Source organism: Nerophis lumbriciformis, linkage group LG18 (assembly GCF_033978685.3).
Source record: "Nerophis lumbriciformis linkage group LG18, RoL_Nlum_v2.1, whole genome shotgun sequence".
Taxonomy (NCBI): Eukaryota; Metazoa; Chordata; class Actinopteri; order Syngnathiformes; family Syngnathidae; genus Nerophis; species Nerophis lumbriciformis.
Window position 1 is genome coordinate 21,799,700 of NC_084565.2, and position 26,332 is coordinate 21,826,031.

Here is a 26,332-nt window from a genome sequence, read left to right on the forward strand (position 1 = left end):
TGCCATTATCACCCTTCATCACAGTATTATACCCCAACAGGAACAATTACTGAAGTGGTATTATTATTGAATGCATGCAGGATGTTCTGATCATGTGCCTCCACCTTGCTTCTGAGCACCCCCATACCATCATTCTCCTCCTCCTCCTCCTCCTCCTCCTCCTCCTCCTCATTAGAATACTGCAGAGCGCTCTTTTGTTCAGTAGCGCTCAGCTGCTGGAGAGGTGAACACCGCTCTGGAGCTTACCCGCTCATCCATTGACTCTCCTCTTCCTCTTACTACCCCCAGAGACGCACGGACGGACGGACGCCACTCGGGAGGAAAAAAAGGTGTTTTTTCCCCCACTTGCTTTTGCCGACTTTTTTTTTTTTCTTCCTAAACACATTGTTGGATGCTTCAGCTGCCGGTTTGTGGCTCTCTATCATCTGCACTGCATCGTAAGGCTGCCGGAGCATCACATACATTCCTCCGGACTGGAGTTCACCTCCGCCAGAAGGTGAGTTTACTCGAAAGTTTTTTTTCAAGAAGGGTTATCTACACTTAAGGGGGTCACCTCCATGGGTTCTCATTGTACCCCTGTGGGTTGAGTTTTTTCTTGCCCTGATGTGGGATGTCTTTGTGGCTTGTGCAGCCCTTTGAGACACTTCTGATTAAGGGCTATATAATTTATGTATATATATATATATATATATATATAAGACTTTTTTTTTAAACAGTTTTATAAGCTAGACCTTTTTGGATCCCCAAGAATTTTAGTCGAATTAAAAGAAAACTAACAAAAAAACCCCCAAAAAACTGTCAATGCTCAAAAAACACAGAATAATGAATCAATGTTGTTTTAAATTATTGACCTATTTAAGGCCCCGATTAATTAATTTACACCAAATATTAATCTCTGAAATGTATTTTGTGGAAATATTGCATATTTTGTGTTTTTGCCATAAAAAGCAAGGGCATAACACTTGTATAAAAATGTTTTAAATTATATCGACAGATCGGAAGTTAATCTAGAGATTTAAGCGTTGAATAATATTATAATGTAAAACTTTATTTTTTACACTTTAATTCCTTTCTCTGCACCGTCAGACAGCAAGTCAATTTAGAGATTTAAGCGTTGAATGATAATTTAAAAAATAAATTAAAAAATATATGACATTTTTCTAACATTTTAATAATTAAGACCAAACTTGATGGGGGACCTAAAGGTTTAAAAAAAAATCTATATTGAATTGGTTTTGAAAATATCAATTTAATTTTTTTAGTGAAGTTGATCAAGAGACTTAAGTGTTGAAGGTTTAAAATATGTATGACTTTTTTTAAACAGTTTTATAAGCTAGACCTTTTTGGATCCCCAAGAATTTTAGTCGAATTAAAAAATAAAACTAACAAAAAAAACCAAAAAACTGTCAATGCTAAAAAAATACCGAATAATGAATCAATGTTGTTTTGAATTAAACTTTGATTGATTGATTAAGATGCAGATCAATTATGTTATTTACACTATACAGCTGATGCACATGGTTAGAGTCGTGGTGGATTGCGGAGTTCTCTTCACAGAGGTATGAATGTGATTGGATTTTTTTGGAAAGCCATTGCAAAAATCCTTTTAAAAATGTGCTTCGTAGAGTTGAAATAGTCTAAGTCAGGGGTCACCAACCTTTTTGAAACCAAGAGCTACTTTTTGGGTACTGATTAATGCGAAGGGCTACCAGTTTCCATCCATCCATTTTCTACCGCTTATATCACGGGGGGCGCTGGAGCTTATCTCAGCTACAATCGGGCGGAAGGGGGGCTACACCCTGGACAAGTCGCCACCTCATCACAGGGGCTACCAGTTTGATACACACTGAAATAAATTGCCAGAAATAGCCAATTTGCTCAATTTACCTATAACTCTATGTTATTATTAATAATTAATTATATTTATCTTTGTGGAAACACTGATCATCTTAATGATTCCTCACAATAAATATATATAGAAACAGATAAATATCAATATGCAACACTTTATTTTTAGATTTTCTCTAAATGCACATTTTTCAAATTGAACATTTTCAAATGATCACTTCTAAGACAGTCTTGTGAAATCACAATATCCCATTTTAACTCGCTAGCCACTAACATTTTTTAACAAATCATGAATTACTTTGCACCATGTTTGTACAAATAATAACTCACAAAAGTCAACTCTCAAATTTTTAAATAAATCATGTCACACTTTGAACTGGACACCAAATCTGTTATCTGTTTATTTGTCAGTTAGTGAAGACCAAGTCTTTAAAATATTTTCTTGGATTTTCAAATTCTATTCAAGTTTTGTCTCTCTTAGAATTAAAAATGTCGAGCAAAGCGAGACCAGCTTCCTAGTAAATAAATACAATTTAAAAAATAGAGGCAGCTCACTGGTAAGTGCTGCTATTGGAGCTATTTTTAGAACAGGCCAGCGGGCTACTCATCTGGTCCTTACGGGCTACCTGGTGCCCGCGGGCACCGCGTTGGTGACCCCTGGTCTAAGTTATTTCTATAGTCGTCAAGTGAATGAGCTCCTATAAATCATGCTGTCCACTGCTGGCTATACCTCATTATCAGTTCAGTTTAAAAAAAAAAAAAAAATAGAACCTGATACAGTATTCCCACTCTGAGGCTTCACATGAGGCGTTCAGGGACACTGGAATGTTTTGGCTTTGCTACAATCACCCGTTGATCTAAAGAACGAGACTTGGTTGTTATGTGTGTACAGGGGAAGAAGACGGCACACACAGCAAGGACCTCGTTTAGCTCTGTTTATTTTGTATTTACAATAGAATGGAGTGTGAAACGAATCAAAATGTGTGTGTGTGTGTGTGTGACTATGTGTAGAGATTAGCTGTAGTGTGTTACTGGGAATGTTGAGCGTGGTGCGGAAGTCCAAGGGGGCAAGACAAGCTCGGAGGTCCGTGAGCAGGCGTGAGGTCGAGAGCAGGAGATAGGCGTCAAAGTACGTGTTCAGGCGGGAGGTCGAGATTCGAGATCCAAAATGCAGTCAGGGAACACGGGAAGACGAGACACACAGCTTGTGACGCGGGAACGAAGGTATGCTGCAGGAAGTGACACGAGACAAATGAACACGGAGGGGGAGAACCCCAGAGAGAGAGTATGTATAGAGCTTGATGAGTCGGCTTACTGTACTGGAACAGATCGCTACGTTCTGGCCCGGAACGCAGGTTTGCACTGGCTTAAGTAGGCACGGAAGCTCATCAGTGACAGGTCTGTAGACTGCTGATTGAGCCGATTGAATGCAGCTGCCTGCTGCAACCGGAGTGGCGCGCGCCAGGCACGCTCTTGGAGGTGTGCCGAGTGCAGCGCACAGATGAATGCGCACTTGGGTGCGCCCGGGCCGTGACAGAGGTGTGGTTGTATAAGTACAGTATGTGTCAATGAGAGGACATTTTAATACTTTTCTTCATTTGATTACATGCTATAGTGTAATTGTATTGTTATAGTTTTATTGCATGTTTTTTGTATCTCTTTTTTTTAGGTAGCCAGGGACTAGACTTAGACTTAGACTTCCTTTTTATTGTCATTCAAATTTTAACTTTACAGCACAGATAAGAAGGACATTTTGTTACATAAGCTCATGGTAGTGCAGGATTAAAAAAAAGCAATAAGGTGCATATATAAATAAATAAATATATATAAATAATACAGACGGAAATGAGCTATTTAGCTGTAATCTGGTGCAGAACATATCTGTCTTTGAGTTTAATGTTTCTGTGCATTGTCCCTTCAAATAAAGACTAAACTAAACTAAAATAATTTCGAGCAAACTTTTAAGAAAAAGTAGGAAAAACTATAACAACACACAAAGTCTCATTAAAGATGATGATGAGCGTTAAATTCAACTTTATACATTTAGAGGGAAGTAACTTGGAACTTTCCACCAAAAGTTCAGGAACCTCTGGTTCCTGGATCTAAAGGTTCCTGTAGAAGTGTGTGGTTTTGTCATGTCTGTGTGACCATGTTTTGTATTAGTCATGTTTTGTTTAGTTTAGTTATTGGACTCTTTAGTTTCTGGCTTTTCACTCCCTTGTCTTGTTTCCATGGTTACCCATTAGTTTCACCTGTTCCACGTTTGGACTCATTGTGCACTCTTGTTTGTCACCATAGCAACCCATTAGTTTTCACCTGTCACGTCACGCACCTGTTTCACGTTTTGAGTCACGCACCTGTTTTCGTTAATCATGTCTGTAGTATTTAAGTTCATTGTTTTCAGTTTGTCTTCCTGGCGACATCCCACATTTATGCTCTTCACATTCCTGACACTTGTTTTTTCATGTCCATCTTTCATGCTGCAACTTTAGTCCAAGCCAAGTAAGTTTTGTTTATTAATGCTATAGTCTTTTGGTTTCATAGTTTGTTCTCCGCCACTGTGCGCGCTTTTCGTTTGTACTCTTTTTTGTTCTTTGTTAGAGTAAAAAATAAAAATATGTACTCACATTCCCGTCTCGCCCGAGCCAACTTTCCGTTGCCTTCTGGAAAAACTAAACCCAAGGACCAAGTCGTGACAGGTGTGTGTTTCCACCACATTTTACAGTTCAGGGTCATTTTAACAAATCGGGCTGATGACGTATGCAGCAGTGCAGGGGTGTCAAACCTACGGTTGATGAGTTTGCCAAAAAATGAGCTGCATTGTTTTAAATGAAAGAAACTGCTGTTCTAAATGTGTCCACTGGATGTCACAATAGCAATTCTGTCAGCAGTAGCAAGAGGTACAAAGTAAAGCGTGGCTGCGGCTCTTCTCCCCTCGACCCAAATGAAACTTAAAACCTGCCGTTCTATGTCTTCTGCTTCGAACACATCGTTATTTGGCACCCTTACTCCCCCATAATGTCTCTTTCAAAAACGAGAAAACGTAACCCCTTTGAATAGTTTTTTACCTCCCGTTTCTTACGGTTTGTTGAGTTAGCACTGGTTTGATCCATGGACATGACAAAGGAGGTATTTGATACCTAGAAGAGTTGACATGTTGTGTTTTATGTTCAATACCAGAAATGACATCTCTAGTTTCAACCGATTCAAACCATTCCAGCTTCAACATCTTCCACTCATCTTAGAAATTGAAACTATCCTTTTTCCAAGTTCAAAAAAATTCCAGGAATTTCCAGAATTCCTGGTTTTCCAAAGCCCTATTTCCACCCTTTTCTCTGGCGACTACATCTTCCACATTTTTTGACGCATTTCAACCGTTCCACCGTCAAAACATTCCTCTTAATTAGGACAAAAAAATGACATTTTCCCAGTTTTACCGAAATTCCAGGAATTCCGGAATACCATTTCTTAATTCAAAATGTTACTCCAATTTGAAAAATTCCAACACCAACAATTTCAATGATGGGAGACCTAAAGGTTTAAAAAAAAAATCTATATTGAATTGGTTTTGAAAATATCAAAATGGCCCCGCATGCTTTAATTTTTTTAGTGAAGTTGATCAAGAGACTTAAGTGTTGAAGGTTTAAAATATGTATGACTTTTTTTTAAACCGTTTTATAAGTTAGACCTTTTTGGATCCCCAAGATTTTTAGTCGAATTAAAAGAAAACTAACAAAAAACCCCAAAAAACTGTCAATGCTAAAAAAACACAGAATAATGAATCAATGTTGTTTTGAATTATTGACCTATTTAAGGCCCCGATTAATTAATTTACACCAAATATTCATCTCTGAAATTTATTTTGTGGAAATATTGCATATTTTGTGTTTTTGCCCTAAAAAGCAAGGGCATAACACTTGTATAAAAATGTTTTAAATTATATCAACAGATCGGAAGTTAATCTAGAGATTTAAGCGTTGAATAATATTATAATGTAAAACTTTATTTTTTACACTTTAATTCCTTTCTCTGCACCGTCAGACAGCAAGTCAATTTAGAAATTTAAGCGTTGAATAATAATTAAAAAAAAAAAATATATATATATATGACTTTTTTCTAACATTTTAATAATTAAGACCAAACTTGATGGGAGACCTAAAGGTTTAAAAAAAATCTATATTGAATTGGTTTTGAAAATATCAAAATGGCCCCGCATGCTTTAATATTTTAGTGAAGTTGATCAAGAGACTTAAGTGTTGAAGGCTTAAAATATGTATGACTTTTTTTTAAACCGTTTTATAAGTTAGACCTTTTTGGATCCCCAAGAATTTTAGTCGAATTAAAAAAAACAACTAAAAAAAACCTAAAAAAAAACTGTCAATGCTAAAAAAATAACGAATAACGAATTAATGTTGTTTTGAATTACTGACCTATTTAAGGCCCCAATTAAGTAATTCACATCAAATATTCCTCTCTGAAATGTATATTGTGGAAATATTGCATATTTTGTGTTTTTGACATAAAAAACAGGGGCATAACACTTTTATAAAAACAGTTTTACATTATATCGATAATTAATACAAAAAATTGTACACTTTAATTCCTTTCCCTGCCTCGTCAGACCGCAAGTTAATCTATCTTAAGCGTTGAATAATAATAATAATACTAATAATAATTAATAAAAAAATTATACAAACATGCATGACTTATTTCTAATATTTTTATAATCAAGACCAAACTTGATGGGAGACTAAAAAAAAATCTATATTGAATTGGTTTTGAAAATAAAAAATATTAAAATGGCTCAGCATGATTTCATTTTTCAGTTTGCGGCCCTCAGTGGAAAATAGTTTGAACACCCCTGCATTAATCAAGTGGTCAATGATTTATGGACAATTCATTTCCAAGTCCAGTGCTCCTGCAAAGTCGTTTTACTCGAGGGCGCCCATGTTTTTCACCCGGGTTTTACACATGTGTGTGCTTGACAGTCCCTCAGGGAGTGTACTTTTGTGCTGAGTTGTCTTAACATCCTAAAGTTAAAGTGGGTGTTTTGTCGAGCATAGTATGAGAAATTACAAGTCTTTTTGACTAAACATGTTGGGTTTAATAACTCCTATAGTGTATTTGTCAGAACGGTAATAGGACGACACAGTAGGGGTGCATGCTCTTACACCATTGACTCTCACTATATTATGCTAGATCTACTCGACGCCCATTGCACCGGTCGCCCTCCAAAGTTTCTCATTGTCATCCCATTGGGTTGAGTTTTTTCTTGCCCTGATGTGGGATCTGAGCCCAGGATGTCGTTGTGGCTTGTGCAGCCCGTTGAGACACTCGTGATTTAGGGCTATATAAGTAAACTTTGATTTAGAGATGTCCGATAATATCGGCAGCCCGATAAATGCTTAAAAATGTAATATCGGAAATTATCGGTATCGGTTCGGAAATTATCGGTGTCGGTTTCAAAAAGTAAAATTTATGACTTTTTAAAACGCCGCTGTACGGAGTGGTACACGGACATAGGGAGAAGTACAGAGCGCCAATAAACCTTAAAGGCACTGCCTTTGCGTGCCGGTCCAATCACATAACATCTATGGCTTTTCACACACACAAGTGAATGCAATTCATACTTAGTCACCAGCCATACAAGTCACACTGAGGGTGGTGGTATAAACAACTGTTACAAATATGCGCCACACTGTGAACCCACACCAAACAAGAATGACAAACACATTTCGGGAGAACATCCGCACCGTAACACAACATAAACACAGCAGAATAAATACCCAGAACCCCTTGCAGCACTAACTCCTCCGGGACGCTACAATATACACCCCCCGCTACCTTCTACCCCCACCCCCTGCACCTCAACCCCGCCCACCTCAACCTCCTCATGCTCTCTCAGGGAGAGCATGTCCCAAATTCCAAGTTGCTGTTTTGAGGCATGTTAAAAAAAAAAAAAAAAAATGCACTTTGTGACTTCAATAATAAATATGGCAGTTCCATGTTGGCATTTTTTTCCATAACTTGAGTTGATTTATTTTGGAAAACCTTGTTACATTGTTTAATGCATCCAGCGGGGCATTACAACAAAATTAGGCATTATAATGTGTTAATTCCACGACTGTATATATCGATGTCGGTTAATATCGGAATCGGTAATTAAGAGTTGGACAATATCGGAATATCGGATATCGGCAAAAAAGCCATTATCGGACTTCTCTAGTTTGATTGATTGATTGAAAAAAAAAAAGGCTGTTTCCATAAAATGGACACAAAACTGAATCATACAAGGATGGTACCAGATACCTTGCGTTATTATCAATGATCAGACAAGCGGTTCATTGATCAGAGGGTGCAGCTTCATTTGAATTCTGACTCCTTGAGCAGCCATGTGTGGCCCTTTGTGTATTAGCGAACCATCAGTATCATCTAATCCCCTTTAATTCCTTTCCCTGCCTCTTTTTTTTTTTTTTTTGCTCTTCTTAGTTCTTATTGCAGACAATCTTTGTTGTTTGTGTCCCTGCCTTCTTCTCTCTGGACATCCACTCTTTGCAGGGGAAGCTCTTAGTGCCATTGTTTTCACAAGATCAGCTCTTTTATTCCGCCATTGTCGGACCACAGCCCTTATTTTGGGGGATTTTTCGGTTGAGTTCACTTGCTTTCTCTCTCTGTGGCGACTTTCATTCATCAGCCAAGGCCAAAAAGTCTCTCAGAATGGAGAACGTCTTCCTCTCTTTCTCTCTTCCTGGGCTACTGAGGTTTACAGCATTATTATCTCGTTTCTGCATGCCGTCACCTTTTTTTTTCCCCAACGATGACGCTTTCCGCATGGCTAATCTCAGCGTCGCCCGGACCACAGGCGGGATTTAATTTTACACTTGAATCACGTCCAAGTGTGCGAGCGGAAATCTAAAGAGAGTTTTGCAAAGGGAAGGAGTTAATGTAATGATCGCCGCGGAAAGCCTCTGCTATGCTTAAATCAGAAAAAAAGCCTCCCTGGCACAGGATGGAAAAAGGAAGAGTCTGCCAAGGAACTGCCTTGGTGTAAGTGTGGAGGTATTAGGGACATTAAAGACATCCGGTTGGAGATCTTGAGGTTTTGCATGGCCTTTTGGGAGGTAATAAATACGCAAAAGTGCTCAGCAATAACGAAAAAAACTACGGTATTTCTGGACTATAAGGCTCACTTAAAGGCCTACTGAATAGCGATTTTCTTATTTAAACGAGGATAGCAGGTCCATTCTATGTGTCATACTTGATCATTTCGCGATATTGCCATATTTTTGCTGAAAGGATTTAGTAGAGAACATCGACGATAAAGTTCGCAACTTTTGGTCGCTGATAAAAAAGCCTTGCCTGTACCGGAAGTAGCAGACGAGTAGCGTGACGTCACAGGTTGTGGAGCTCCTCACATCCGCACATTGTTTACAATCATGGCCACCAGCAGCGAGAGCGATTCGGACCGAGAAAGCGACGATTTCCCCATTAATTTGAGCGAGGATGAAAGATTTGTGGATGAGGAAAGTGAGAGTGAAGGACTAGAGGGCAGTGGGAGCGATTCAGATAGGGAAGATGCTGTGAGAGGCGGGTGGGACCTAATATTCAGCTGGGAATGACTAAAACAGTAAATAAACACAAGACATATATATACTCTATTAGCCCCAACACAACCAGGCTTATATTTAATATGCCACAAATTAATCCCGCATAACAAACACCTCCCCCCTCCCGTCCATATAACCCGCCAATACAACTCAAACACCTGCACAACACACTCAATCCCACAGCCCAAAGTACCGTTCACCTCCCCAAAGTTCATACAGCACATATATTTCCCCAAAGTCCCCAAAGTTACATACGTGACATGCACATAGCGGCACGCAAGTACGGGCAATCGATCAAATGTTTGGAAGCCGCAGCTGCATGCGTACTCACGGTACCGCGTCTGCGCCTCCAACTCAAAGTCCTCCTGGTAAGAGTCTCTGTTGTCCCAGTTCTCCACAGGCCAATGGTAAAGCTTGACTGTCATCTTTCGGGAATGTAAACAATGAAACACCGGCTGTGTTTGCGTTGCTGCAGCCGCCCGCAATACACCGCTTCCTACCTACAGCTTTCTTCTTTGCTGTCTCCATTGTTCATTGAACAAATTGCAAAAGATTCACCAACACAGATGTCCAGAATACTGTGGAATTTTGCGATGAAAACAGACGACTTAATAGCTGGCCACCATGCTGTCCCAAAATGTCCTCCACAATCCGTGACGTCACGCGCAGGCGTCATCATACCGAGACGTTTTCAGCAGGATATTTCGCGCGAAATTTAAAATTGCACTTTAGTAAGCTAACCCGGCCGTATTGGCATGTGTTGCAATGTTAAGATTTAATCATTGATATATAAACTATCAGACTGCGTGGTCGGTAGTAGTGGGTTTCAGTAGGCCTTTAATAAAACCAGCGTGTCGATCGGCTTGACTGACCGCTCACTGTCCCGCCTCCCCGTCACCAGCAGATGGAGCTGAGCCTAACCCAGGCTTTGGTAACAGGCTAATAGTGCTCACATGTGTCAGGAGCCATATTGATCCCGCCATGGACACACATTGCCAGCAAACAAAAAAAAGGGGCGCAGCTGTGCCACGGTGGCTGCTTACGGAGGCCACAAAACCCCCGCAAGTCAGAAGAAAAGGTCCCCACAGCTTGTGAATATTAATCAAGAGACCCCCCCCCCCCACACAACACACACACACACCCTCCTCCCCATAGCCAGCTTTGCACCCCAAATGTATTATTCAAAAGAAGCGTTTTGCCTATTAAATACTCTAAATAAATAATGACATCTGGTAACTGTTTTTGTCTGCTGAATTAATGACGGCAGCAGGAGAGTCAAGAATGTCTGCCAGTGATCGGAGGAGGCCGGGAGGGGGTGGAGGGGGTGGTGTTGTTTGTATTATCATTCAGCTGTGATGCTCCGTTTGCAAAAAGTCAGGACGTCTAATTTGGTTCCTTCGAAAACTTTTAAGTTTGCCTTAAAGGGCAACTGCACTTTTTTGGGGGAATTTTGCCTATCATTCACAATCCTGATGTAAGACAAGCACACGTATGTTTTACTTTTTTTAAATCATTCTATCACGTAAATAAGTGCGAGCAAAAGTCCGCTTATATTGCTACCTCGCTCTGTTCTACCTAAAACAGTGCTTAAAAAACATCCAAACACTCCCATCAAGGTATTCCGATATTGTCCAACTCTTAATTACCGATTCCGATATCAAGTCGTGGAATTAACACATTATTATGCCTAATTGTGTTGTGATTAGAGATGTCCGATAAAATCGGCCTGCCGATATTATTGGCCGATAAATACTTTAAAATGTAATATCGGAAATTATCGGAATGTTTTTTTTTATTATCGGTATCGGATTTTTTAAATTTTAATTTTTTAAATTTTTTTTTTTAATTAAATCAACAGAAAAAACACAATATACACTTACAATTAGTGCACCAACCCAAAAAACCTCCCTCCCCCATTTACACTCATTCACACAAAAGGGTTGTTTCTTTCTGTTATTAATATTCTGGTTCCTACATTATATATCAATATATATCAATACAGTCTGCAAAGGATACAGTCCGTAAGCACACATGATTGTGCGTGCTGCTGGTTTTATACAAAATACAAAACAAGTTCAAAAAAATGATAAAAGTCGGGTTTTTTTAGCAATCACTTTTCCAAAGTTTGATAGTTTTGTCGTTTTCTAGCGCCGCAGAAGCGATGATGTTCTCTGTCGGGTGGCAGGCGGTCGAAATGACCACGTACTAACCTTTAACAGTTAATTTTACTAATTTTCATTAATTACTAGTTTCTATGTAACTGTTTTTATATTGTTTTACTTTCCTTTTTATTCAAGAAAATGTTTTTAATTTATTTATCTTATTTTTTTAATTTATTTATTTTTTAAAAAGGTCTTTATCTTCACCATATCTGGTTGTCCAAATTAGGCATAATAATGTGTTAATTCCACGACTGTATATATCGGTATCGGTTGATATCGGTATCGGTAATTAAGAGTTGGACAATATCGGAATATCGGATATTGGCAAAAAAGCCATTATGGGACATCCCTAGTTGTGATGCCCCGCTGGATGCATTAAACAATGTAACAAGGTTTTCCAAAATAAATCAACTCAAGTTATGGAAAAAAAATGCCAACATGGCACTGCCATATTTATTATTGAAGTCACAAAGTGCATTATTTTTTTTAACATGCCTCAAAATGGCAGCTTGGAATTTGGGACATGCTCTCCCTGAGAGAGCATGAGTAGGTTGAGGTGGGCGGGGTTGAGGTGGGGGGGCTAGGGGTTAGCAGGGGGTGTATATTGTAGCGTCCCGGAAGAGTTAGTGCTGCAAGGGGTTCTGGGTATTTGTGCTGTTGTGTTTATGTTGTGTTACGGTGCGAATGTTCTCCCGAAATGTGTTTGTCATTCTTGTTTGGTGTTGGATCACAGTGTGGCGCATATTTGTAACAGTGTTAAAGTTGTTTATACGGCCACCTTCAGTGTGACTTGTATGGCTTTTGACCAAGTATGCGTGGCATTCACTTGTGTGTGTGAAAAGCCGTAGATATTATGTAATTGGGCCGGCCTTTAAGGTTTTTTGGCGCTCTGTACTTCTCCCTACGTACGTGTACCACTCCGTACAGCGGCGTTTTAAGAAGTCATACATTTTACTTTTTGAAACCGATACCGATAATTTCCGATATTACATTTTAAAGCATTTATCGGCCGCACTGCCGATATTATCGGACATCCCTATAGTTTACATACACTTGTAAAGAACATAATATCATGGCTGTCTTGAGTTTCCAATAATTTCTACAACTCTTATTTTTTTGTGATAGAGTGACTGGAGCCAGGGCCGGCCCGTGGCATAGGCCGTATAGGCAAATGCTAAGGGCGCCGTCCATCAGGGGGCGCCACGCCAGTGCCACAAATGTTGGAGAAAAAAAAAAAAAGGAAAAAAAAGTTGGTACTATTATTTCTAAATACAAAAAATAATACCACTTTAATTAAAATGCAAAGTAAAGCCTATTTAATAGAAATATTATTTGTTACAACATTACGTCCCCGTCCCCCCCCTCCCCCCGCACGGTGCGCCCCCTCCCTTCCCGTATCATGACTCTTTTTGGACGTCACCACTTCAAAATATCAACACAAGATGTCAAAACGGCCAAAACTGTCAGGTGCCCAGGGAAGAAAAAAGAGAAAAGAAGAGGAGGAGAAACGAGAAAAGACAGAGGTAGCAGGTAGGTAACGTTAGCCTACATGAAATTATTTGTCTGTTACAGAATGTGATAGTAACCTGGCTTTTTAGCATTAAGCTAATGTTACATGATTCGGCAATTGCTAATCAATAAATAGCTAGTTCTGTTTTAACGTCGGGTTAATATTGTGGAGGGGGCTAAATTGTTATGGAAAATAATAATGTAACGTTAGGTAATTACAGTACTCCCACCTTACATTCCTCAGGGACATTTGTATTAGATCTTTTAAGCAGGTGTTTTTTGTTTACATTGTTATTGCCTTCTGGTTAGCTAATGTTTGCCCTGCAGGTAATAGTCACTTTTCCACCCCTTTATATATTAGGTATAGTTGTAAGTAAAAAAAAAAAAGGTCAAAGACAAAGCTATTCGGTTTCTTGTGAGTATATACACTTCACTGCCGATGTGGGGGGGCGCCACCTAAAATCTTGCCTAGGGCGCCAGATTGGTTAGGGCTGGGCCTGACTGGAGCACATACTTGTTGGTCACTGTTAATAAGCAACTATTTAATGGTGAATATGTGTTCCCCATACTAAAGTGTTACCAAGTATTTATATTGCACAGTATACAATATTGTCTTCTCTAGGGACGCAATTATAGAAACAAAACATGGATATATCACCGGTAATTAAAAGTCAAAGTCAAAATGTTGAACCGCAGACCCTCTTCCCAGTGACGGCGGCACTCATGCAGCCCCCAGACCATGACGTGAGTGTAGGCAAGGCACAATTATCTTGCTACTCACATGTGTTGCCATCTCTTTGGACAAGCCATTCTTGTCTAAACAGCTTGTGTGTTGACTCATGCTGTTAGTCATACTGCTGTACAAGCGGTAACTCCCACTACTGGAAAGTACATCCAAGTTTAATATCTGTAGTATTGTAGACGATGTACTGTGTTATGATAGGTTTGTGAACTGTGAAAGGGGTACTCCACTTTTATGAGACGCTGTGATGTTTCCTATCATAGAAGGCAAGCCCACAGGAAAGGCAAATACTACAGAGAGCTGTTTATTTCCCCACAATGCCTCCCCATGCGGTGCAATCATATGGGAAAAGAAAAGCTCCGTAGGAGTTCCCCCATGTTGTTTTAGCTCCTATATTTATGTTTGGAGAGGGCCTATTTTCAGACCTTAAAAAAATGCATCCAAGAAGGACACCATTATCATCATTATCATCAGCATTGTTGCCGTACGTGCTGAATCTCTTTCATGCAGATGAGCCGCTAAACAGCGAGTGCTCGCGAGGACTACAGATGGCCGGCGTGTGCCCCACACTCGTGGGCCGCTAATCCCCTTGAGGACGAGAAAGCGTTTGTTGAGCGCTTGTGAGAGGGTGTGTTCCACTAAGGCATCCTCACATTGGGCAGCCTCCATGCCATTGAAGAGCAAAGCGAGAGGATGGCAAAGAGAAAGTGTAGTCTAAATAACAGGATTTCTACATTTGCTTGATCCTGGCTTGGTTTCACACCTTCCGTTATGGCTTCACTCATTAATAAGAAAAAACAATTAAATTTCCCATTGGAAATAATGCTCAAATCTATGCCATAAAGATGATGTCTTAAGTAAGATTTTATCATGCTTACCTGCCGTACTACAAACCCCGTTTCCATATGAGTTGGGAAATTGTGTTAGATGTAAATATAAACGGAATACAATGATTTGCATATTCAATTGAATGCACTACAAAGACAAGATATTTGATGTTCAAACTCATAAACTTTATTTTTTTTTTTTGCAAATAATAATTAACTTAGAATTTAATGGCTGCAACACGTACCAAAGTAGTTGGGAAAGGGCATGTTCACCACTGTGTTACATGGCCTTTCCTTTTAACAACACTCAGTAAACGTTTGGGAAATGAGGAGACACATTTTTTAAGCTTCTCAGGTGGAATTCTTTCCCATTCTTGCTTGATGTACAGCTTAAGTTGTTCAACAGTCCGGGGGTCTCCGTTGTGGTATTTTAGGCTTCATAATGTGCCACACATTTTCAATGGGAGACAGGTCTGGACTACAGGCAGGCCAGTCTAGTACCCGCACTCTTTTACTATGAAGCCACGTTGATGTAACACGTGGCTTGGCATTGTCTTGCTGAAATAAGCAGGGGCGTCCATGGTAACGATGCTTGGATGGCAACATATGTTGCTCCAAAACCTGTATGTACCTTTCAGCATTAATGGCGCCTTCACAGATGTGTAAGTTACCCATGTCTTGGGCACTAATACACCTCCATACCATCACAGATGCTGGCTTTTCAACTTTGCGCCTATAACAATCCGGATAGTTCTTTTCCTCTTTGGTCCGGAGGACACGACGTCCACAGTTTCCAAAAACACTTTGGAAATGTGGACTCGTCAGACCACAGAACACTTTTCCACTTTGTATCAGTCCATCTTAGATGAGCTGAGGCCCAGCGAAGCCGACAACGTTTCTGGGTGTTGTTGATAAACGGTTTTCGCCTTGCATAGGAGAGTTTTAACTTGCACTTACAGATGTAGCGACCAACTGCAGTTACTGACAGTGGGTTTCTGAAGTGTTCCTGAGCCCATGTGGTGATATCCTTTACACACTGATGTCGCGTGTTGATGCAGTACAGCCTGAGGGATCGAAGGTCACGGGCTTAGCTGCTTACGTGCAGTGATTTCTCCAAATTCTCTGAACCCTTTGATGATATTACGGACCATAGATGGTGAAATCCCTAAATTTCTTGCAATAACTGGTTGAGAAAGGTTTTTCTTAAACTGTTCAACAATTTGCTCACGCATTTGTTGACAAAGTGGTGACCCTCGCCCCATCTTTGTTTGTGAATGACTGAGCATTTCATGGAATCTACTTTTATACCCAATCATGGCACCCACCTGTTCCCAATTTGCCTGTTCACCTGTGGGATTTTCCAAATAAGTGTTTGATAAGCATTCCTCAACTTTATCAGTATTTATTGCCACCTTTCCCAACTTCTTTGTCACGTGTTGCTCGCATCAAATTCTAAAGTTAATGATTATTTGAAAAAAAACATTTTTTTTATCAGTTTGAACATCAAATATGTTGTCTTTGTCGCATATTCAACTGAATATGGGTTGAAAATAATTTGCAAATCATTGTATTCCGTTTATATTTACATCTAACACAATTTCCCAACTCATATGGAAACAGGGTTTGTATTATACAGAGAGGTTAACTATTATGTATTACAACTAAAATAAACGACAAAACCAGTGAAGTTGGCACGTTGTGTAAATCGTAAATAAAAACAGAATACAATGATTTGCAAATCCTTTTCAACTTATATTCAATTGAATAGACTGCAAAGACAAGATACTTAACGTTCGAACCATCTACGGTCCGTACTATCATCAAAAGGTTCAGAGAATTTAGAGAAATCACTGCACCTAAGCTACAATGCCTGTTACCTTCGATCCCTCAGTATATATATATATATATATATATCCATAAGTCGCCTCCTCTTTTATTTGGACTTTCCCTGATTACATGACAACAGCTGTTTCTAAGGGAGGAGGGTCGTAAACAGCCATCGCCTTTGATTACAAACATTTCAAAGAAAAGATTGTAAAACAGTTCAAAGAAAAGGTGCTTCCTGCTTCCTCTACGCTTTGTAGATCTCGGTTCAAGACAATATCTTTCTGTGGATTACAATACATCAAAGAAACCGATGCTTTCATGTCGCTCCCCATCGTACACAGTGGAGTTTTACAAGCCTTCTGCTTGGTAGGATCAAAGACAGCTATTGTCCTCTTGCAGGGCGAGCTAAACTCAATGTAACACAAAGTTTTGTGATAACTTAGATACGATTATTCTGACAGTACTTTTATTGAAAATAGAAAAGGTTTCCTCTATTTCAACCCAAAGTGTTGGTTGCACTTTCTTCAAACTAGACTAAAACTAACGTATTTTTCAGAGTACAAGTCGCACCGGAGTATAAGTCGCACCTGCCGAAAATGCATAATAAAAAAGGAAAAAAACATATATAAGTCGCACTGGAGCCCGGCCAAACTATGAAAAAAACTGCGACTTATAGTCCGAAAAATACGGTAAATCAATTTAGATTACTAAAATAAAATAAACTTAATTACATTTTTGTCAAAAGACTATGAATAAAATTACATAGAAACAAAAACTGATGTTAAAATCAACACTGTGTCAAAGCTTCAGACTTTCTGCTTACTTTGTTCAAGGCGCAGGTTATTTTTGTGGAGAGAGGTAAATTTGTTTTTTGCCTTTCACAAGAAGATTGCTTTTTAAAGACTCATTTCCATTCAAATAGCTTTTAAAGAGTTTCGTCAATGCCTGGAAAAGACGGGGAACTGCTTGCTTTCCAAATCAGGAACATTTGAAGGCAGTTGGTGACTCTGCTGGACATGAAGGTCACGAGTTAATGCTCCCGGATTTTTGATAGGAAGTTCAAAACAATGAGCGGTTTTGAGGGTTTTTGTACAATATAATTTCTCTCCGATTGCAATTAGACTTTCGGTTCCACCCCGGCGATTTCAAAATGAACTGCAGGGGCAGTTTACTAGTTCTGTAATTAACTGTCTCACTGCGAAAATGAATCCGTAGGAGTGCAATTTGTCAAGTAAGGCTGGCATTAACATCTGCCTCTTTTTGCCTCTGCACTGATGTCATCCTTGTGTTCCCTTTCAATGCACTCTTAAGTGGACACATTCATTACTGTGTATAATATATATACATATACATACATAGTATGTGTGTATACAGGTGAAACACAAACATCAAAGGTTTGTTTATAGCAGCAATTAGATGTACAAGGTAAAACTAATATATGACATAGGTTCATAACATGCAACTGAAGATATTTCAAGACTTCTTTTGATATCATTTTGATGAAAACCTTAAATTGAAAATTTCAGAAAGTTTGGGGTTTTCAAAAACTGTAAAACATCCATCCATCCATCTTCTTCCGCTTATCCGAGGTCGAGTCACGGGGGCAGCAGCCTAAGCAGGGAAGCTCAGACTTCCTACTCCCCAGCCACTTTGTCCAGCTCTTCCTGGGGGATCCCGAGGCGTTCCCAGACCAGCCGGGAGACACAGTCTTTCCAATTTATCCTGGATCTTCCCCGTGGCTTCCTACCAGTCGGACGTGCCCTAAACACCTCCCTAGGGAAGCGTTCGGGTGGCATCCTGACCAGAAGCCCGAACCACCTCATCTGGCTCCTCTCGATGTGGAGGAGCAGCGGCTTTACTTTGAGCTCCTCCCGGATGGCAGAGCTTCTCACCCTATCTCTAAGGGAGAGCCCCGCCACCCGGCGGAGGAAACTCATTCCGGCCGCCTGTACCCGTGATCTTGTCCTTTCGGTCATAACCCAAAGCTCATGACCATAGGTGAGGATGGGAACATAGATCAACCGGTAAATTGAGAGCTTTGCCTCCTTTTTCACCATAATGGATCGATACAGCGTCCGCATTACTGAAGACGCCACACCGATCCGCCTGTCGACCTCACGATCCACTCCTGCCTCACTCGTGAACAAGACTCCGAGGTACTTGAACTCCTCCACATGGGGCAAGATCTCTTCCTCAACCCGGAGATGGCACTCCAACCCTTTTCCAAGCAAGAACCATGGACTCTGACTTGGAGGTGCTGATTCCCATCCCAGTTGCTTCACACTCGGCTGCGAACCGATTCAGTGGGAGCTGAAGATCCTGGCAAGATGAAGCCATCAGGACCACATCATCTGCAAAAAGGAGAGACTTAATCCCGCAGCCACCAAACCGGATCCCCTCAACGCCTTGACTGCGCCTAGAAAGTCTGTCCATAAAAGTTATGAACAGAATCGGTGACAAAGGGCAGCCTTGGCGGAGTCCAACCCTCACTGGAAACGGGTCCGACTTACTGCCGGCAATACGGACCAAGCTCTGACACTGATCGTACAGGGAGCGGACCGCCACAATCAGACAGTCCGATACCCCATACTCTCTGAGCACTCCCCACAGGACTTCCCGGGGGACACGGTCGAATGCCTTCTCCAAGTCCACAAAGCACATGTAGACTGGTTGGGCAAACTCCTATTAGATTAGATTTATTGGTCCCCTTGGGGAAATTCATTGTCACTGTCGTACATTTAAACACTAGACATTACACATCACACAAAAAAAAAAAAATAACAAAAAGACATCATACATGACTAACACACATTTACAGGCTTGTCAGACAGGTCGGCCGGGCCTGCTGTTAAGGGCGGCTATAGCTGCAGGGATCAGGCTTTTCCTGAGGCGGGCCCTCAATGCACCCTCAAGGACCCTGCCGAGGGTATAGAGCTGGTCCACAGTTCCACGACCAAGACGAAAACCACACTGTTCCTCCTGAATCCGAGGTTCGACTATCCGGCGTAGGCTCCTCCCCAGTACACCTGAATAGACCTTACCGGGAAGGCTGAGGAGTGTGATCCCACGATAGTTGTTATCAGCCAAGTATGCTGGGGCCAGACCATTGATTAGTTTTGCATTTGAAGTTGAACCGTTGAAATTAATAGACTTTTACAAAAAGTTTTTTAGTTTTACCTGTATAGTATATATGTGCATGTGCTCGTTATGGCTTTAGGCCCAGCTTTTTCTACGGTAAGTGTTGGGGCCACACTTGTGTATGAAACAGAGCACTCACACTTGTCAACAAACTGGACCTTAGGTGTCAAGTGTGCCCAATTACGGCCATTGGTGCTGGGATACGGAGGCATTTCCAGGCCAGTTGTGAGATGCAGCCCCCGCCAGTCTGTCCTAGTTCTTCTCATTCAGACATGGTCAGGGTTTTGTTTCGGGCATGCCTAACAAGTCACATAGAGAACCATGACATGAATACACTCGCACAATTTAATTTGTCCAAAAAAAGAGTAATAAGAAGCAGATCTTATTTATGTTTACACCTTCTCCATGTCTTCTTAATTATTTACAATGTGTTTACTTCCTGTTTTCTAATGGGTAGAAAACAATAATAAGACATGTGTTGTAACTTGTAATACTCTATACAGAGATAACATTTTTAGTTCGGAAGTGGGGGCGACACACCTGACTTGGGTACAGGGTATAGATGTCAGATAATATCGGACTGCCGAACTCATCGGCCGATAAAAGCTTTAAAATGTAGTATCGGAAATTATCGGTATCTGTTTCAAAAAGTAAAATTCATGACTTTTTAAAACGCCGCTGTGTACACGGACGTAGGGTTGAAGTACAGAGCGCCAATAAACCATAAAGGCACTGCCTTTGCGTGCCAGCCCAGTCACGTAATATCTACGGCTTTTCACACACACAAGTGAATGCAAGTCATACTTGGTCAACAGCCATGAAGGTCACACTGAGGGTGAGCCGTATAAACAACTTTAACACTGTTACAAATATGCGCCACACTGTGAACCCACACCAAACAAGAATGACAAACACATTTCGGGAGAACATCCGCACCGTAACACAACATAAACACAACAGAACAAATACCCAGAACCCCTTGCAGCACTAACTCTTCCGGGATGCTACAATATACACCCCCCCCCCCCCCGTTACCCTTGAGTTGATTTATTTTGGAAAACCTTGTTACATTGTTTAATGCATCCAGTGGGGCATCACAACAAAATTAGGCATAATAATGTGTTAATTCCACGACTGTATATATCGGTATCGGTTGATATCGGAATCGATAATTAAGAGTTGGACAATATCGGAATATCGGATATCGGGAAAAAAGCCATTATCGGACATCTCTAGTACATGGGTGTGTTTTGAAGGGGTGTGGTTTGAATACGTGTATGGGAGTAATATGACCACATGGGAAACCAATTGTACAATATAGTACCATTAATACAAATATATAAATGACTTTGATTTGTCAAGATTGCACAATGATTAATTTACCTCAAATGTCCTGGCAATGATCGAACCAGGTCTTCTGCGACAAAAGGCTGGCATGTAAATCGTTAGACTCCCAGGGACCGACAGTAATGGTTGGGTAATCTGCAGTCCCCTGTCGTGATTAGGAATGGGTATATTTCACCTTTTGATTGATATTGAGAACCACCATTACATGTTATGAAAACCACAAGGAAATGTAATTTAGAAGAAAAAAAAAATCACAATATTACCCCTTCAATACGCCTTATAATCCGGTGAAAAAAGACCTGAATAGACCCGCTCATCGGCAGTGCGCTTTATAATCCGGTGCGCTCTGTGGTCTGGAAAATACGGTACATTGTTTTTGAAGGGTAAAAAAATGCAGGTTACAAAAACTGCCTTTTGAAAAAGTGAAGGGGACATGACCCTGATTGTAGATCGCAATGAAAGAAAAGGGGGGAAAAGGGAGACAAAGAAAATTAACAAGAAGAAATAAGTGTATATATAATATAAAATAAAAGAAATAGACAGAAAGATAAATAAATACATAAAACAGTACAAAAAACTGACAGATATATGTGCGGAAGTCCAAGGGGGCAAGACAAGCTCGGAGGTACGTGAGCAGGCGTGGGGGTCGAGGGCAGGAGATAAAATGAACACGGAGGGGGAGAAAACACGGAGAGAGAGAGAGAGAGAGCGAGCATAGAGTTTGATACAAATTGGCTTACTGTACGGAACAGGAAACTACGTTCTGGCCCGGAACGCAGGTTTGCACTGACTTAAGAAGGCACGGAAGCTCATCAGCGACAGGAGTGTAGATTGCTGATTGAGTCGATTGAATGCAGCCGCCTGCTGCAGCCGCAGTGGCAGCGCACAGATGAATGTGCACTGGTGTGAGCCTGGGCCGTGACATGTACAGTAGCTATAAGTAATATAGATCAAGCAATGATTGGACTAAAATGTCATGTCTGTGTGATCATGTTTTGTTTTGGTTATGTTCGGTTTGGTTTTTGGACCCTTTGTGCACTCTTGTTTGTTTTGTTTCCATGACAACCCATTAGTTTTCACCTGTCCTCATGTCACGCACCTGTCTCACGTTTTGCACTCGCGCACCTGTCACTAATCATGTCACTGTTATTTAAGCCTGTCTTTTTCTGTTGATCGTCCTGGTGACATTACCCATACTACACCTGTTACGCCATTGATCACGTGTTCCATGCCATGGATTCCTGCTCTGTCAAGTAAGTTTTTGTTATTAATGCCACAGTTAGTGATTTTAGTTTCATGTTCATAGTTTTTGCCTTTGTGCTAGATTTGTTTTCATTAGCCAAGTTTGTACTTTCGCCCTTGTGCGCGCTTTTTGTTTATTCCTTTTGTTAGTGTTAAAATAAAAGATGTCCTTACCTTCACGCCTTTCCCGCTCCAACTTTACTTGCATCTCGGGAAAACAAACAACCCATAGTCCAAGTCTTGACATACAAAGGTGATCTGATTCCTCTCGATGACCGAACTCCTCTAGTGCCGCATGGACCCAACTTGTTTTCGGGAGCTCCAGCCCTAAATCAATCAATCAATCAATGTTTATTTATATAGCCCTAAATCACAAGTGTCTCAAAGGGCTGCACAAGCCACAACGACATCCTCGGTACAGAGCCCACATAAGGGCAAGGAAAAACTCACCCCAGTGGGACGTCGATGTGAATGACTATGAGAAACCTTGGAGAGGACTGCATATGTGGGTAACCCCCCCCTCTAGGGGAGACCGAATGCAATGGATGTTGAGTGGGTCTGACATAATATTGTGAGAGTCCAGTCCATAGTGGATCCAACATAATAGTAAGAGTCCAGTCCATAGTGGGGCCAGCAGGAAACCATCCCGAGCGGAGACGGGTCAGCAGCGCAGAGATGTTCCCAACCGATGCACAGGCGAGCGGTCCACCCCGGGTCCCGACTCTGGACACAAATGATGGACTTTCCTACGCCGAGACGTTAGTTGTGATGCAATGCCTAGTCGCCCGCCCGCCCGCCTGCGTGCTTGCTTACTTGCTTGATACCATACTGGCCAACCTTGAGACCTCCAAATTCGGGAGATTTGGGGGGGGTTAAGGGGAAAGAGTATATTTATTCCTTTTTAAACTGTTGGCCAACCAAAAAGTAACCACAGAATTACCGTAATTTCCGGACTATAAGGCGCACCTGACTATAAGCCGCACCAGCTAAATTTAGGGGAAAATACAGATTGCTCCATATATAAGCCGCATCCGACTATAAGCCGCAGGCGTTTTGATATGTAATTACCGTAGTATATAGGGGTTCCTGCTACCACAGAGGGGATTGTCGGGACAGAGATGACTGTTTGGGAACGCAAAGCGTCCCATTTATTAACAATAAATCTTTCAATCATTCAATCAAACTTTCACATCTTTGACATGGCGAACAGCATTCGTGCAGAGTACAAATAATACAACGGTGCAAAGTAATACAAAATGCTCGCCTGTAACACGGCAGTAAAAGTGCAGTCCCGCGGCCGTTTACGTTATCAAAATAACCAGCCTACTACCGGTATATGAAAAGTCAGTCTTTAATCATTGTGTCATCGTCTTCCTCCTGCGTACTAAAACCACCGAAATCCTCTTCGTCGGTGTCGGAGAAGAACAGGTCCAAAATGGCGTCGTCAGCCACTCTCTCTCCTTTGTTCTCGCTCTCAAAACCTTCCTCTTCGTCAGTGGAATCAACGGCTCCGGCTTCGTCAGCCGTTACGCCGTCCTCTTCATCATCATCATATGCACTTCTCCGTTTGTTTTCCATATTGAGGGTGTTTGCATGAACACTTCCTTCGCGCAAACTGTCGCTGACGCTCTCCCACTCTTTGTTTTGCTCTCGTTACCTGGCGCCAGATGTCTGCCTCGGTCTCGCGCATCCTCGGTAGTGCGCGCCCCTGGTTACCGTAAGCCGTAGAAAAGCCGCACCGTTGTATAAGCCGCAGGGACCAGAACGAGGGAAAAAAGTAGCGACTTATAGTCCGGAAATTACGGTATATAGTGTTCTGTTGTTACTTTTTAAACCGTTGGCCAACCCAAAAGTAACTTTTTGGTTGGCCAACGGTTTACGTTGTATTGCGCACCCTGACGGCAAGTGTGGGAGTCGGTTCTAAAGTATGAAGTAAAGAGCGGACGTGACGACAGGCTGTCCTCACTCAGGTCCGCACGGACCTGGAGGGAGGCGTGGCTTAAGTCTGGCTGGAAATCGGGAGAATGGTTGTCCCGGGAGATTTTCGGGAGAGGCACTGAAATTCGGGAGTCTCCCGGAAAATTCAGGAGGATTGGCAAGTAATGCTTGATACTGTTAAGCATGCATGCTAACCAATTCTTCATGCCCCAAATACAAACATACACACGGCGAAGGAGCGGAAACACAATTGCTGCAGGCACAACATCCGAGGCCTCGTCTTAATTGGACCTCTTTTTGGCGTGACCTTCATTGTGTTGACAGAGAGTGAATTGGAGCGTGACACAGAAAAGATGAGCTACTTCTCTTTTCTCTTCTCCTCATGTCCAAGGCTCCCGCAGCATGTTGGCGCCGCCATTAGTTGTATTCTAAAGTCCCGGCCGCCTTAATACAGTTTTTAAATGTCCACATCTGGACTTTAATGTTTGTGCATGCTATTTCCTCGCTGCATGTTTTATTAAACATCATGCTTTTATAATGGCTAGCTGTTCCAATTAAGGCTACGGCATGTCCGCGCATATTTACTGTACGGTGTGAGATGTTATTTACTGTAGCGTATGGTCTGCGTTCATTAGCAGCCCAGCTGTGTGCGCTTCCAGTGCTCCCAGTGGAAGTGGGGGGAAGGCATGTTGTACACCCTGATGCACTGCATACTGGTTTGCAAAAGCACCCCATGAGGTATTTATTAGGATTAAAATTAAAAAAATAGCGTTGTGGAAGTCATAGATTTAGAGCTGTACTTATAGTGCAGAGGCAGCTTGGAGTGGATTTAAGGTGGCTGCTTGGAGATTCACAGTGGATCATTGATGGACTGAGATGCATAGTCACCTTTAACTTATCTGGAATCACAATTGGCTTTCGAGTGCACCGGCTCACACATTTTTTTCTTCTTCTGTGTCTCTAAACCAGGGGTACCAAACACATTTTAGCTCAGGGGCCAGCATGGAGGAAAAATCTATTCCCAAGTGGGCCGTAATGATGAAATCACGGCATGATAACTTAAAAATAAAGTCAACTCCGGGTTGTTTTCTTTGTTTTACTTTGGCTGAAAATAGAACGAGCACACTTCAAGTTTGTTAAAAAAAAATTCGGAGGAAATTGGTGCAGCTTCAAAAACACAACGAGCTTAGACTTGGTCTCAGTTTTATCTACAAAGCCAGGATTAAACTTTAAGTCACAGTCTGTCTGGGATTGAACAGAAAACGCAACATGTAAACTCTTCTAGGTATCAAATACCTCCTTTGTCATGTCCACGTATCAATCCAGTGTTAACTCAACAAACCGTAAGAAACGGAGGTAAAAACTATTCAAAAGAGTTGATTAAGTTCACTTTTCTTGTGTTTGACATTTTGGGGCAACGGGGGTGCCAAATGGCGATGTGTTCGAAGCCGAAGACATAAAACGGCAGGTTTTAAGTTTCATGTGGGTCGAGGAGGAGGAGCCACAGTCACCCTTTACTGTGTACCTCTTGCTTGGCCCCAATATAAACCGTTTGCTTGCCTAACATAATTGCTATTGTGACATCCAGTGGACACATTTAAAACAGCAGTTTATTTCGTAAAAAAAAAAAAAAAGCAGCTCATTTTTATACTTGGCTAACTCATCACGCGGGCCGGAAAAAAACCTGTTCGCAGGCCCGATCCGGCCCGCGGGCCGTACGTTTGACACCCCCGCTCTAAGCTGATTATTATGCTGCAAACAATAATTGGGGTCACAAGCCACAGCCTCCCCTCCGCGAGTTAGAGTTGCGAATGTTGCTACGAGCCCAGTAAGATTGGACCGAAACATGTATTTTTTTCAAACAACTACCATCGAAGAAAGTGAGTGTGAAGGACGGTGCTGAGGAGAAGAAGTGGATGCTATCCTTTGGATTAAAGCAAGAAAAGATCGAAAGACATGACTGAAGTGTGCGTGTTGCCGACTTGGCGAAGCATTACAAGCGTAGCAATTTGCAACATACTAAATGAGTCGATAATGCCTGCCAAGGGTGGTATTTTATTTTTCGTTTTTTTAAAAGTCGGACATTTATCCATGAAAATATGGAGAAGCTGCCGAACTTGCAGCAAATACTGTGGAAGTGCGCTC

The 26,332-nt window shown here is 41.3% G+C and overlaps 1 protein-coding gene across 1 annotated transcript in view; it reads left to right on the top strand.

Moving 5' to 3' along the window:
* Positions 1-228: 228 nt before the first annotated feature.
* ncanb (neurocan b) overlaps positions 229-26,332 on the top strand; it is a 492,017-nt gene continuing 465,913 nt past the window's right edge. Inside the window, exon 1 of the mRNA XM_061977842.1 lies at positions 229-496. The gene's annotated coding sequence lies outside the window, so the exon portion shown is untranslated. The remainder of the gene's footprint in view (positions 497-26,332) is intronic.